The sequence below is a fragment of the Staurois parvus genome, unplaced genomic scaffold (genome assembly GCF_062004578.1).
Source record: "Staurois parvus isolate SC_StPar_1 unplaced genomic scaffold, SC_StPar_1.0 ptg000200l, whole genome shotgun sequence".
Classification (NCBI taxonomy): Eukaryota; Metazoa; Chordata; class Amphibia; order Anura; family Ranidae; genus Staurois; species Staurois parvus.
Window position 1 is genome coordinate 573,807 of NW_028317996.1, and position 13,587 is coordinate 587,393.

A 13,587-nucleotide genomic window follows, 5' to 3' on the forward strand; every position below is an offset into this window, starting at 1 on the left:
GTGAAATGGGTGGTTTTTCCACTCAGCGGACAGGAGTGGAGGAGCAGGAGCATCTGGTAGAGGAGGAGGAGGAGGAGACAGAGGACCCAGACGCACCGTGGCAGTATGCTGTGGAGATGGAGGCAGGGAGTCCCTCGCATTCCTTGGCACAAATGGCCCATAGCATGCTCGGTTGCTTGCGTAGCGACAGCCGAATAATAACCATCAGACAGAGGGATGACTTTTGGCTGTCCACCTTGTTGGACCCTCGCTACCGGTCCAAAATGGTGGCCTTTTTCACACCTGCTGAGAGGGAGGCCAAAATTACGTACTATAAAAACCACCTATGTAGTCAGTTGGTCTCTGCCTTTGTGCGCCAACGTCCATCCTCAGACACTGTGGGCCCTGTGCGCTCGCGTTCCGCTGGCATGGCAGCAGGGGAGGGGTGGGGTGGTAGGAGCAGTGGCAGCTCCACCAGCAGTGGCTGCCTCAGTCTGCAGTCGATGATGAGTAGCTTTCTTCACCAGCGCAGTGAGGAAACTACTAACCAGCCGCAGCAGCAGCATCAGGTGGACCTGGAGCAGGAGCTCAAACAACAGGCTTGGGCCTACTTGGACAGCACCCTGCCAACCGAGGTAGACAATCCCCTTGACTACTGGGCAACGAAACTTGACCTTTGGCCCCAACTAGCTGAATTTGCCCTTGAAAGGCTGTCATGCCCGGCCAGTAGCGTGGCATCGGAGCGCGTGTTTAGTGCGGCAGGAGGTATTGTAACTCCGCGGAGGACACGACTGTCCACCCAAAGTGTGGAGAGACTCACGTTTGTGAAAATGAATCAGGCGTGGATTAGTCTGGATTTCAAACCACCAGTTCCTGACACAACTGACTAAATCCGCCATGAATCATGCCTCAAACATGTGCCACTTTCAGGTCTCCTCACACTGCTGGTGTGTTTAATTTTTTGACATAGGGTGCTGGCAGATTACGGGCCTCCTATAGCTGCTGCCAGGCCCCTAATCTGCCATAGGCCCCTATATACCGCCTCCTCATGCTGCTGCTAGGTCCAGAGTCTCTCATGGGTCCCTGTACGGCCTCCCATTGCTGCTGTCTCCATCGCCACACTCTGCTGCCATGTGCCACTTTCAGGTCTCTTCACACTGCTGGTGTGTTAAATTTTTTGACATAGGGTGCAGGCAGATTACGGGCCTCACATAGCTGCTGCCAGGCCCCTAATCTGCCATGGGCCCCTATAAACCGCCTCCTCATGCTGCTGCCAAGTCTAGAGTCTCTCATGGGTCCCTGTACGGCCTCCCATTGCTGCTGTCTCCATCGCCACACTCTGCTGCCATGTGCCACTTTCAGGTCTCTTCACACTGCTGGTGTGTTAAATTTTTTGACATAGGGTGCAGGCAGATTACGGGCCTCACATAGCTGCTGCCAGGCCCCTAATCTGCCATGGGCCCCTATAAACCGCCTCCTCATGCTGCTGCCAAGTCTAGAGTCTCTCATGGGTCCCTGTACGGCCTCCCATTGCTGCTGTCTCCATCGCCACACTCTGCTGCCATGTGCCACTTTCAGGTCTCTTCACACTGCTGGTGTGTTAAATTTTTTGACATAGGGTGCAGGCAGATTACGGGCCTCACATAGCTGCTGCCAGGCCCCTAATCTGCCATGGGCCCCTATATACCGCCTCCTCATGCTGCTGCCAAGTCCAGAGTCTCTCATGGGTCCCTGTACGGCCTCCCATTGCTGCTGTCTCCATCGCCACACTCTGCTGCCATGTGCCACTTTCAGGTCTCCTTCACACTGCTGGTGTGTTAAATTTTTTGACATAGGGTGCAGGCAGATTACGGGCCTCACATAGCTGCTGCCAGGCCCCTAATCTGCCATGGGCCCCTATATACCGCCTCCTCATGCTGCTGCCAAGTCCAGAGTCTCTCATGGGTCCCTGTACGGCCTCCCATTGCTGCTGTCTCCATCGCCACACTCTGCTGCCATGTGCCACTTTCAGGTCTCTTCACACTGCTGGTGTGTTAAATTTTTTGACATAGGGTGCAGGCAGATTACGGGCCTCACATAGCTGCTGCCAGGCCCCTAATCTGCCATGGGCCCCTATATACCGCCTCCTCATGCTGCTGCCAAGTCCAGAGTCTCTCATGGGTCCCTGTACGGCCTCCCATTGCTGCTGTCTCCATCGCCACACTCTGCTGCCATGTGCCACTTTCAGGTCTCCTTCACACTGCTGGTGTGTTAAATTTTTTGACATAGGGTGCAGGCAGATTACGGGCCTCACATAGCTGCTGCCAGGCCCCTAATCTGCCATGGGCCCCTATAAACCGCCTCCTCATGCTGCTGCCAAGTCTAGAGTCTCTCATGGGTCCCTGTATGGCCTCTTATTGCTGCTGTCTCCATCGCCACACTCTGCTGCCATGTGCCACTTTCAGGTCTCTTCACACTGCTGGTGTGTTTAATTTTTTGACATAGGGTGCAGGCAGATTACGGGCCTCACATAGCTGCTGCCAGGCCCCTAATCTGCCATGGGCCCCTATATACCGCCTCCTCATGCTGCTGCCAAGTCTAGAGTCTCTCATGGGTCCCTGTACGGCCTCCAATTGCTGCTGTCTCCATCGCCACACTCTGCTGCCATGTGCCACTTTCAGGTCTCTTCACACTGCTGGTGTGTTAAATTTTTTGACATAGGGTGCAGGCAGATTACGGGCCTCACATAGCTGCTGCCAGGCCCCTAATCTGCCATGGGCCCCTATAAACCGCCTCCTCATGCTGCTGCCAAGTCTAGAGTCTGTCATGGGTCCCTGTACGGCCTCCCATTGCTGCTGTCTCCATCGCCACACTCTGCCATGTGCCACTTTCAGGTCTCTTCACACTGCTGGTGTGTTTAATTTTTTGACATAGGGTGCAGGCAGATTACGGGCCTCACATAGCTGCTGCCAGGCCCCTAATCTGCCATGGGCCCCTATATACCGCCTCCTCATGCTGCTGCCAAGTCCAGAGTCTCTCATGGGTCCCTGTACGGCCTCCCATTGCTGCTGTCTCCATCGCCACACTCTGCTGCCATGTGCCACTTTCAGGTCTCTTCACACTGCTGGTGTGTTAAATTTTTTGACATAGGGTGCAGGCAGATTACGGGCCTCACATAGCTGCTGCCAGGCCCCTAATCTGCCATGGGCCCCTATATACCGCCTCCTCATGCTGCTGCCAAGTCCAGAGTCTCTCATGGGTCCCTGTACGGCCTCCCATTGCTGCTGTCTCCATCGCCACACTCTGCTGCCATGTGCCACTTTCAGGTCTCTTCACACTGCTGGTGTGTTTAATTTTTTGACATAGGGTGCAGGCAGATTACGGGCCTCACATAGCTGCTGCCAGGCCCCTAATCTGCCATGGGCCCCTATATACCGCCTCCTCATGCTGCTGCCAAGTCCAGAGTCTCTCATGGGTCCCTGTACGGCCTCCCATTGCTGCTGTCTCCATCGCCACACTCTGCTGCCATGTGCCACTTTCAGGTCTCTTCACACTGCTGGTGTGTTAAATTTTTTGACATAGGGTGCAGGCAGATTACGGGCCTCACATAGCTGCTGCCAGGCCCCTAATCTGCCATGGGCCCCTATATACCGCCTCCTCATGCTGCTGCCAAGTCCAGAGTCTCTCATGGGTCCCTGTACGGCCTCCCATTGCTGCTGTCTCCATCGCCACACTCTGCTGCCATGTGCCACTTTCAGGTCTCCTTCACACTGCTGGTGTGTTAAATTTTTTGACATAGGGTGCAGGCAGATTACGGGCCTCACATAGCTGCTGCCAGGCCCCTAATCTGCCATGGGCCCCTATAAACCGCCTCCTCATGCTGCTGCCAAGTCTAGAGTCTCTCATGGGTCCCTGTACGGCCTCCCATTGCTGCTGTCTCCATCGCCACACTCTGCTGCCATGTGCCACTTTCAGGTCTCTTCACACTGCTGGTGTGTTTAATTTTTTGACATAGGGTGCTGCAAGATAACGGGCCTCACATAGCTGCTGCCAGGCCCCTAATCTGCCATGGGCCCCTATATACCGCCTCCTCATGCTGCTGCCAAGTCCAGAGTCTCTCATGGGTCCCTGTACGGCCTCCCATTGCTGCTGTCTCCATCGCCACACTCTGCTGCCATGTGCCACTTTCAGGTCTCTTCACACTGCTGGTGTGTTAAATTTTTTGACATAGGGTGCAGGCAGATTACGGGCCTCACATAGCTGCTGCCAGGCCCCTAATCTGCCATGGGCCCCTATATACCGCCTCCTCATGCTGCTGCCAAGTCCAGAGTCTCTCATGGGTCCCTGTACGGCCTCCCATTGCTGCTGTCTCCATCGCCACACTCTGCTGCCATGTGCCACTTTCAGGTCTCCTTCACACTGCTGGTGTGTTAAATTTTTTGACATAGGGTGCAGGCAGATTACGGGCCTCACATAGCTGCTGCCAGGCCCCTAATCTGCCATGGGCCCCTATATACCGCCTCCTCATGCTGCTGCCAAGTCTAGAGTCTCTCATGGGTCCCTGTACGGCCTCCCATTGCTGCTGTCTCCATCGCCACACTCTGCTGCCATGTGCCACTTTCAGGTCTCTTCACACTGCTGGTGTGTTAAATTTTTTGACATAGGGTGCAGGCAGATTACGGGCCTCACATAGCTGCTGCCAGGCCCCTAATCTGCCATGGGCCCCTATATACCGCCTCCTCATGCTGCTGCCAAGTCTAGAGTCTCTCATGGGTCCCTGTACGGCCTCCCATTGCTGCTGTCTCCATCGCCACACTCTGCTGCCATGTGCCACTTTCAGGTCTCCTTCACACTGCTGGTGTGTTAAATTTTTTGACATAGGGTGCAGGCAGATTACGGGCCTCACATAGCTGCTGCCAGGCCCCTAATCTGCCATGGGCCCCTATAAACCGCCTCCTCATGCTGCTGCCAAGTCTAGAGTCTCTCATGGGTCCCTGTACGGCCTCCCATTGCTGCTGTCTCCATCGCCACACTCTGCTGCCATGTGCCACTTTCAGGTCTCTTCACACTGCTGGTGTGTTTAATTTTTTGACATAGGGTGCTGCAAGATAACGGGCCTCACATAGCTGCTGCCAGGCCCCTAATCTGCCATGGGCCCCTATATACCGCCTCCTCATGCTGCTGCCAAGTCCAGAGTCTCTCATGGGTCCCTGTACGGCCTCCCATTGCTGCTGTCTCCATCGCCACACTCTGCTGCCATGTGCCACTTTCAGGTCTCTTCACACTGCTGGTGTGTTAAATTTTTTGACATAGGGTGCAGGCAGATTACGGGCCTCACATAGCTGCTGCCAGGCCCCTAATCTGCCATGGGCCCCTATATACCGCCTCCTCATGCTGCTGCCAAGTCCAGAGTCTCTCATGGGTCCCTGTACGGCCTCCCATTGCTGCTGTCTCCATCGCCACACTCTGCTGCCATGTGCCACTTTCAGGTCTCCTTCACACTGCTGGTGTGTTAAATTTTTTGACATAGGGTGCAGGCAGATTACGGGCCTCACATAGCTGCTGCCAGGCCCCTAATCTGCCATGGGCCCCTATAAACCGCCTCCTCATGCTGCTGCCAAGTCTAGAGTCTGTCATGGGTCCCTGTACGGCCTCCCATTGCTGCTGTCTCCATCGCCACACTCTGCCATGTGCCACTTTCAGGTCTCTTCACACTGCTGGTGTGTTTAATTTTTTGACATAGGGTGCAGGCAGATTACGGGCCTCACATAGCTGCTGCCAGGCCCCTAATCTGCCATGGGCCCCTATATACCGCCTCCTCATGCTGCTGCCAAGTCCAGAGTCTCTCATGGGTCCCTGTACGGCCTCCCATTGCTGCTGTCTCCATCGCCACACTCTGCTGCCATGTGCCACTTTCAGGTCTCTTCACACTGCTGGTGTGTTAAATTTTTTGACATAGGGTGCAGGCAGATTACGGGCCTCACATAGCTGCTGCCAGGCCCCTAATCTGCCATGGGCCCCTATATACCGCCTCCTCATGCTGCTGCCAAGTCCAGAGTCTCTCATGGGTCCCTGTACGGCCTCCCATTGCTGCTGTCTCCATCGCCACACTCTGCTGCCATGTGCCACTTTCAGGTCTCCTTCACACTGCTGGTGTGTTAAATTTTTTGACATAGGGTGCAGGCAGATTACGGGCCTCACATAGCTGCTGCCAGGCCCCTAATCTGCCATGGGCCCCTATAAACCGCCTCCTCATGCTGCTGCCAAGTCTAGAGTCTCTCATGGGTCCCTGTACGGCCTCCCATTGCTGCTGTCTCCATCGCCACACTCTGCTGCCATGTGCCACTTTCAGGTCTCTTCACACTGCTGGTGTGTTAAATTTTTTGACATAGGGTGCAGGCAGATTACGGGCCTCACATAGCTGCTGCCAGGCCCCTAATCTGCCATGGGCCCCTATATACCGCCTCCTCATGCTGCTGCCAAGTCTAGAGTCTCTCATGGGTCCCTGTACGGCCTCCCATTGCTGCTGTCTCCATCGCCACACTCTGCTGCCATGTGCCACTTTCAGGTCTCTTCACACTGCTGGTGTGTTAAATTTTTTGACATAGGGTGCAGGCAGATTACGGGCCTCACATAGCTGCTGCCAGGCCCCTAATCTGCCATGGGCCCCTATATACCGCCTCCTCATGCTGCTGCCAAGTCTAGAGTCTGTCATGGGTCCCTGTACGGCCTCCCATTGCTGCTGTCTCCATCGCCACACTCTGCCATGTGCCACTTTCAGGTCTCTTCACACTGCTGGTGTGTTTAATTTTTTGACATAGGGTGCAGGCAGATTACGGGCCTCACATAGCTGCTGCCAGGCCCCTAATCTGCCATGGGCCCCTATATACCGCCTCCTCATGCTGCTGCCAAGTCCAGAGTCTCTCATGGGTCCCTGTACGGCCTCCCATTGCTGCTGTCTCCATCGCCACACTCTGCTGCCATGTGCCACTTTCAGGTCTCTTCACACTGCTGGTGTGTTAAATTTTTTGACATAGGGTGCAGGCAGATTACGGGCCTCACATAGCTGCTGCCAGGCCCCTAATCTGCCATGGGCCCCTATATACCGCCTCCTCATGCTGCTGCCAAGTCCAGAGTCTCTCATGGGTCCCTGTACGGCCTCCCATTGCTGCTGTCTCCATCGCCACACTCTGCTGCCATGTGCCACTTTCAGGTCTCCTTCACACTGCTGGTGTGTTAAATTTTTTGACATAGGGTGCAGGCAGATTACGGGCCTCACATAGCTGCTGCCAGGCCCCTAATCTGCCATGGGCCCCTATATACCGCCTCCTCATGCTGCTGCCAAGTCCAGAGTCTCTCATGGGTCCCTGTACGGCCTCCCATTGCTGCTGTCTCCATCGCCACACTCTGCTGCCATGTGCCACTTTCAGGTCTCTTCACACTGCTGGTGTGTTAAATTTTTTGACATAGGGTGCAGGCAGATTACGGGCCTCACATAGCTGCTGCCAGGCCCCTAATCTGCCATGGGCCCCTATATACCGCCTCCTCATGCTGCTGCCAAGTCCAGAGTCTCTCATGGGTCCCTGTACGGCCTCCCATTGCTGCTGTCTCCATCGCCACACTCTGCTGCCATGTGCCACTTTCAGGTCTCCTTCACACTGCTGGTGTGTTAAATTTTTTGACATAGGGTGCAGGCAGATTACGGGCCTCACATAGCTGCTGCCAGGCCCCTAATCTGCCATGGGCCCCTATATACCGCCTCCTCATGCTGCTGCCAAGTCTAGAGTCTCTCATGGGTCCCTGTACGGCCTCCCATTGCTGCTGTCTCCATCGCCACACTCTGCCATGTGCCACTTTCAGGTCTCTTCACACTGCTGGTGTGTTTAATTTTTTGACATAGGGTGCAGGCAGATTACGGGCCTCACATAGCTGCTGCCAGGCCCCTAATCTGCCATGGGCCCCTATATACCACCTCCTCATGCTGCTGCCAAGTCCAGAGTCTCTCATGGGTCCCTGTACGGCCTCCCATTGCTGCTGTCTCCATCGCCACACTCTGCTGCCATGTGCCACTTTCAGGTCTCTTCACACTGCTGGTGTGTTAAATTTTTTGACATAGGGTGCAGGCAGATTACGGGCCTCACATAGCTGCTGCCAGGCCCCTAATCTGCCATGGGCCCCTATATACCGCCTCCTCATGCTGCTGCCAAGTCCAGAGTCTCTCATGGGTCCCTGTACGGCCTCCCATTGCTGCTGTCTCCATCGCCACACTCTGCTGCCATGTGCCACTTTCAGGTCTCCTTCACACTGCTGGTGTGTTAAATTTTTTGACATAGGGTGCAGGCAGATTACGGGCCTCACATAGCTGCTGCCAGGCCCCTAATCTGCCATGGGCCCCTATAAACCGCCTCCTCATGCTGCTGCCAAGTCTAGAGTCTCTCATGGGTCCCTGTACGGCCTCCCATTGCTGCTGTCTCCATCGCCACACTCTGCTGCCATGTGCCACTTTCAGGTCTCTTCACACTGCTGGTGTGTTGAATTTTTTGACATAGGGTGCTGGCAGATTACGGGCCTCCCATTGCTGCTGCCAGACATGTAATCTGCCATGGGCCCCCGTACCGACTCCTCATGCTGTGACGTTGCAACAAGGTGTAATTCAACCCTACATATGTTAGACCGCCTTTACGAACAGCTAAAGGCCATCACAGATTTCCTGATGTTAAAAGCGGATAAAGGTACTCCCTGTGTAACTTAGATGTCAGCCATTGTCAGCTCATGTGTGACACCTGCGCTTGCTCAGGCCCTTTGAGGAGGCCACGCTATTCGTGAGTCGGCAGGACTATGGGATGAATGAGGTCAAATCGGCCATGGGCCCCCGTACCGCCTGTTCACGCTGATGCTGGTCCCACAGTGTGACCTGGGTCCCTGTACGGCCTCCCATTGCTTCCACTCTGCCATGTACCTCTTTGAAATCTCCTCACACTCCTGCGGTTGTCCATTTTGTCATAGGTTGCTGGCAGATTAGCGGCCTTCCATAGGTGCCGCCAGGCCCCATATCGACCATGGGCCCCCGTACCTCCTGGTCACGCTGCTGCTGAGCCCACAGTGTGACCTGGGTCCCTGTACGGCCTCCCATTGCTTCCACTCTGCCATGTGCCACTTTGAAATCTCCTCACACTCCTGCGGTTGTCCATTTTGTCATAGGTTGCTGGCAGATTACAGGCCTTCCATAGGTGCCACCAAGCCCCATATCGGCCATGGGCCCCCGTACCGCCTGGTCACGCTGCTGCTGGGCCCACAGTGTGACCTGGGTCCCTGTACCGCCTCCCATTGCTCCCACTCTGCCATGTGCCACTTTCAGGTCTCCTCACGCTCCTGCTGGTTTCCATTTTGTCATAGGTTGCTGTATGGCCTCCCATTGCTGCTGCCTCCACCGCCACACTGTGGCTCCAAACACTGGTTTTGGCCCCGTGACTGGCCAAAGGAGTGAAGTGTGCAGTGATTCTAAGATCGACGGCACTCATCTGCATGTCATACTGACAGACAGTATTATTTCTCTTCCCCAGCAGACTCCAAGGGCATTTAAATTAAAGGTACAGTGTTCTGCACTAATATTAAGTCTCTCTGAAGCCTAGAAACACCCTTTTTTAAGTTAAATTCACAGCGAATTTATTCGACTCGAATCGAATATTGTCCACGAATTCGCCGAATCAGTCGAATCGAATTTTTCATTTCTTCGCTCATCTCTAATTAATACCTTCTCTAGTTTCTTTTGGTGAACCTTGGTGGCTGATGTTATACAACTTTCTATAGTACTCCGTGAATACTTTAATGATTTCTTTAGTTGAGTGGACCAACTCCCCCTTAGGGCTTTTTATCTTTTCTATATAATTCCTGTTTTTCTTTTTATTCAGGGCTCTCATTAAGTATTTTCCTGGTCTATCACCCCATCTATATCTTTCACTTAATACTTTGTTATATACTCTTCTCCTCTCCTCTTCCATCAATCTCTCTAATTCGTCTCTTTTATCCATTAACTTCTGTCTTGTTTCTATTGTTATTTTCTTCTTATGTATCTGCTCCAAATCCAGGATTTCCTTTAAGAGTCCACTAACCCTCTCTCTTCTTTCTTTTTTCTTCCTTGCTCCCATCGCAATCAAGATTCCTCTTATATATACCTTATGACTTTCCCATACTGTAGCTGTCGATACTTCCTCTGTCTCATTCTCCTTGAAATATACCTTAATCTCTTCCCTGATCTTCTGCACAATATCCTCATCCAAGAGAAGAGCCTCATTCAACCTCCATCCTAAACCTCCCGTCCACCTTTTCCCCCATCCTATTTTCATTATGACTGGGGCATGGTCCGAAAAAGTTCTTGTCTCTATTTCTATTTTAACCAGCATTTCAATGAGTTGATGATCTATTAGAATATAATCCAGTCTCGAGTATATCCCATGTGCATTAGAGAAGAAGGTATAGTCTCTGTCTTTCATATGCATCATTCTCCAGGTGTCCACCAGTTGGTACTCGTGGATTGCCTTCTTCAAGGCTCTCAGAGACCTACCCCCCTCTCTCTGCACGAGGGAGGTTGCATCCTTTTGTGGGTCCATACAAAGATTTAAATCTCCTGCTATTATCAAACGCCCTTTTTTAAAGTCTATCAATTTTTTTAGCAAACCCTTCAAAAAGATCTCAGGTTTCTTGTTGGGGCAATATATATTGGCTAGTGTACATTCAATTCCCTGTAGTTTACCCTTCAAAAACAGGAATCTCCCTTCCGGGTCAGTCTTTCTATCTTCCAACTCAAATCTCATATTCTTTGCCAATCCTATTGCCACCCACTTTGCTCTTTTGATTGGAGAGTCAGCGTAATACCATGTTGGATAATATTTGGATTTTAATTTCACATTTGATTCTATCTCAAAATGTGTCTCCTGTAAAAATACCACTGACATTGCCCTGTGATGTAACTCTTTAAGCAACTTAAATCTTTTCCCAGGACAATTCAACCCATTCACATTATATGTTATTGTTGATTATATGTTGATATGTTGATTCTGTCTATCTCTCTTCTAATTCGTCTCCTCCTATTAGGCCCGAATATCTTGCAGAATATTAGCCCCACCACCCCTCCCCCTCTCCCCCCCACCCAAATATTAACCCAACCTCCCCTCCTCCCGCTCCCACCCCCCCAACCCCCCTATCCCACCCCCACCCCCCTCTCCTCTCACCCCCTCCTCTTTTACCCCTACCCATTTTTAGGCCTATAACCTGCCTACAAATCATCTGTGGATCTATTTCCACCATTGATTTAAAACTTAGGGCGTAAGCTCCGCCCATGTACGGCTCACCTCTCCTCCGACCCCCCCAGATCCCCTCTCTCTATCATCTAGACTCAGCAAGAATCTATACTTCCCTCCCGTAACCGTAGCTTCCAAGAGGGTCTCTACTTCCGGAGGGGAGAGACCAGGGGCTAGAGAGGGAGAGGAAAAAAAAAAAAACAACGTATTTTCTACTTAATTCTCCCTCCTTTCCCTCCTCAACCCTGTGGCCTCCCCCCCCTCCCCCCGACCCGCTGCCAGTCCTCTTTTCTTGTATCATCTGTATCTCCTTTATCTTCTTCTTCTTCTTCCCACCCAGCTATCTCCATTCTTTGCAAATCCAGTCTATCACAAAAATCACTTAAATCCTCCGGTAATCTCAAATAAGCTGTGACCCCATTTTTTCAGCCAACTAGAGATGCTGAGGTACCCCATCTATACTGCATATTCTGTTTTCTCATTTGATCCAACAGGGGTCTCATGGATCTCCTTCTCCATAGGGTCACTGCTGTTAAGTCTGCAAATACAGTTGCAAGAAAAAGTATGTGAACCCCTTGGGATTACGTGGAGTTTTGCATGAATTGGGCATAAAATGTGCTCTGAACGTCATCTAAGTCACAACAATAGAAGAACACAGTCTGCTGAACATAATACTACACAAACATTAGATGTTGCCATGGTTTAATTGCACATAACATGTAAACATTCACAGTGCAGGGAGGAAAAAGTATGTGAACCTTTGGAATTAATAACTGGTTGACCCTCCTTTGGCAGTAATAACCTCAACCAAACGTTTCCTGTAGTTGCAGATCAGACCTGCACAACGATCTGGAGTAACTTTGGACCACTCCTCTTCACAAAACTGTTTCAGTGTAGCAATATTCTTGGGATGTCTGGTGTGAATCGCTCTCTTAAGGTCATGCCACAGCATTTCAATCGGGTTGAGGTCAGGACTCTGACTGGGCCACTCAAGAAGGTGTATTCTGTGCTGTTGCAGCCATTGTTTTGTTGAATTACTTGTATGCTTTGGGTCATTGGCCTGTTGCATCACCCATCCTCTGCGGAGCTTCAGTTGGCGGACAGATCGTCGTACGTTTTCCTGCAAAATGTCTTGATAAACTCTGGAGTTCATTTTCCCATCAATGACAACAATCCATCCAGGCCCTGAGGCAGCAAAGCAGCCCCAAACATGATGCTCCCTCTGCCATGTTTTACAGTGGGGATGAGGTTTTGATGTTGGTGTGCTGTGCCTTTTTTTCTCTACACATAGTGTTGTGTGTTCTTCCCAAACAACTCAATCTTGGTTCCATCTGTCCACAGTATATTTTGCCAGTAGTAATGTGGAACATCCAGGTGATCTTTTGCAAACTTCAAACGTGCTGCAATATTCTTTTTGGACAGCAATGGCTTCCTCCGTGGTGTCCTCCCATGTACTCCATTCTTTAACGTTTAATGTTTTCCTTATTGTAGATGTGTCAAAAAAATGTTAGCATGTGCCAGAGAGTTCTGTAGGTCTTTAGCTGACACTCTGGGATTCTTCTTTACCTCATGCAGCATTCTGCGCTGTGCTCTTGCAGTCATTTTTACAGGACGACCATGCCTAGGGAGAGTAGCAACAGTGCTAAACTTTCTCCATTTGTAGACAGTCTGTCTTACCGTGGACACATGAACATCAAGGCTTTTGGAGATACTTTTGTAACCCTTTCCAGCTTCATGCAAGTCAACAATTCTTGATTGTAGGTCTTCTGAGAGCTCTTTTCTGCGAGGCATGGTTCACATCAGACAGTGCTTCTTGAAACCAGTAAACCCAAAACAGGTGTGTGTTTTTTAAGGGCAGGACAGCTGTCAGCAACACATCCAATATTATCATACTGATTGGAATCAAGGTTGGCTCACTTCTCGCTCCAATTAGCTCTGGAAGAAGTCATTAAGCTAGGGCCTCACATACTTTTTCCTCCCTGCACTGTGAATGTTTACATGTTATGTGCAATTAAACCATGGCAACATCTAATGTTTGTGTAGTATTATGTTCAGCAGACTGTGTTCTTCTATTGTTGTGACTTAGATGACGTTCAGAGCACATTTTATGCCCAATTCATGCAAAACTCCACGTAATCCCAAGGGGTTCACATACTTTTTCTTGCAACTGTATTTGGATAGTCAAATCTCCATACTTAATTAATGATCTTCCCTTGGTCTTCTTCCAAATCTCATCTTTGACCCCAAATTTTTGGAACTGGACAATTATGTCTCTCGGTCTATCCTTCTCAGTAGCCTGTTTGAACTTTCCTATTCTGAACACTCCGTC